At 42.4% G+C, this 2,237-nt stretch overlaps 1 long non-coding RNA gene across 1 annotated transcript; it reads left to right on the top strand.

The window, feature by feature from the left end:
* Positions 1-775: 775 nt before the first annotated feature.
* LOC148002746 (uncharacterized) lies at positions 776-1,927 on the top strand. Its single transcript, XR_015632363.1, has 2 exons — positions 776-853; positions 1,451-1,927. It is a non-coding gene; the product is annotated as an uncharacterized LOC148002746 (long non-coding RNA).
* The last annotated feature ends 310 nt before the right edge of the window (positions 1,928-2,237 follow it).

A 2,237-nucleotide genomic window follows, 5' to 3' on the forward strand; every position in this document is an offset into this window, starting at 1 on the left:
GGCTGGGAGCTCTGAGAAGAGTCCAGCATTTTACTAAAGGAATTTGGTCTTTGGCATAGCTAAGGTGAGTCCACCTTCCTAAGCATGGTCTGACTTCTGAGAGGGGGTCTTTCAGCAGGTAACTGATCAGATCAACTGGATTAACATTAGGGATCACCCTCTTGACCAGGAGGACAGTTTCCCTCTAATGGGCCTTTACTGCTGCCATGTCACCAGGCCCAGGAGCCCTCAGAGTAAGGACCATGTTTCATGTCTAGCTACATGGTTAGGGACATGTAGTGACTGCTTTATAACACAAGCCTAAAAAGATACAGAAAGTTGAAAGCTGTCACGTAGAAGCTCAGATTCTCTTAACGGGAATTTTGTGTTTATTTCCTGATAGTACAGAGTACAAAAGCCTATCAGGCTGTTTAACTCTGAAAATACATATTTATTAGATAGCTATCAGAGAGTATACAAGCTAGTCAAGATATAATATAGATTTTAAGCCTTTCTTAAGCTGGAATGGATAACTAAATGTTCTGTTTAACTGATAAATGTTGGACTGGGTGTTAGGTGTATTTTATACTATTAATTGCAAAATGATATTAGTTGTGCTCAGCTTATATTTTGAGAAAAAAGTTTCTTTTTAATTAGACAAAAAGGGTGAAATATGGGATGATGTCACAGGTGAGGCAGGTACAAGATAGAAGGAGGCCTGTCATTGGATGAGAAGGAAGGATGGGTGGGAGAAAAGTTTGAAGGAAGAGGAGGAGACTGGAACGGAAAGGAGGAAGAGACAGGAGGGAGGGAGAGAAGCTGTGGCAGGACAATACGGCGGGTGACGTTAAGATCCCACGCTGTACAATTACAGGTTGTTATAAATGTTTTTAAGGGATGGATGTGTACAGGTCTTTGTATGTTTAGGTGGGCAATTATATCTTATCAATTGGGTCAAAAGTTATTGTGTTGTGTGATCTTTCATGTAGCGATTTAAGTGTAAGGGAGTGTGGGGCAGCTGGTCTGGGCCGCCACAGAGTTGGGATGTGTGATTCTGGTAAGATATCTAGCAGATATCTTGAGGCACTGGGGTGCCAGACCCAGTGGGGATAAAAGATACTTTTTTTATTTATTATATTTTTATAAAACAACAGAAACTGAATCCAGATCATCTGTCTGTAAGAGTAGCAAGTGCTCTTAACAGCTGAGCCATCTCTCTAGCTGTGACATTTTAAACTTTTATGAGTATATATCAATCACACATCATAATGGTTTTCATTATGACATTTTCATGCACGCATATATTTTCTCCCATTACCCTTGAGGCTTGTCTGGGTCTGCCCACTTTACCCTGAGCTATCCTGACTCTCTGTCATGGATTTTAAGTAAAGGCAGAATTTAAAAATTACTAAGGGTGATGTTGACAGGCAGAATAGATAGATTAATTTCAACTCTCCTGCTCTTCTCATAGTTGCTCAAGTAATTTCCCCCCACAAGCCTCCAAGCAACTCAGTTCTGAGACTTCAAGATCCCAGTCTGATTTCAAGCCCTGGAGGTGTGGGATCCACTCCGTCCTGCATGTGATCCTCTCCATCACTGTGCACTGTGGGATCCACTCTGTCCTCCATCACCGTGCACTGTCAGGTCCTCAACCTTCAGCTCCATGTGGACGGAGCCCAGCACTTCTTGAGATCTATAACCACTTCCTCTGTACCTCGGGGTTTGTCCTCACGTCCCCAGTGCACAGTGAACACCTTGATTTGTCCTTATGAGGTCAAAGGAGGACACAGCCAGCGCGCTGAACTGAACATTCAGAAGCTGCTGTGCCCTCATGAAGGCTTCTCGTGGCCAGTGTCTGGAGTGACAATTTGGGCGTTTTGGTTTCTTTAAAAAAACACAGAAATATTGTAAGAATATATTTTTGTTTAATAAATATGGGGTTACTTCAGATTGTCCACGGCAGCTGGCTATGATTTGCCTCATGTTCTAGCAGAGGCATGGTTTTGTCAGGTGCAGAGTTTCTGCAATTGCATAACACTTAGAATTCTGGGGACTTTTCAGAGGGTAAATGCTAAGGCCCCCAGAGGTGAGGTGGGTTATTGGTTGTCTGCTGTTGGCTATGGTTTTTAAGTAGTCATTTGCAAAGATGAAGAAAAAGTTAGATATCCTGACAGCAAACATCAACTTGGCCCAAGGAACTCAATGCTGCTAATCAGGATGTTGTTGGCTTAGATTTTTCAAAACCTACTTTAATATGG

The sequence above is a fragment of the Rattus norvegicus genome, chromosome 10, assembly GCF_021556685.1.
Source record: "Rattus norvegicus strain SHRSP/BbbUtx chromosome 10, alternate assembly SHRSP_T2T, whole genome shotgun sequence".
In the NCBI taxonomy this organism is placed as follows: Eukaryota; Metazoa; Chordata; class Mammalia; order Rodentia; family Muridae; genus Rattus; species Rattus norvegicus.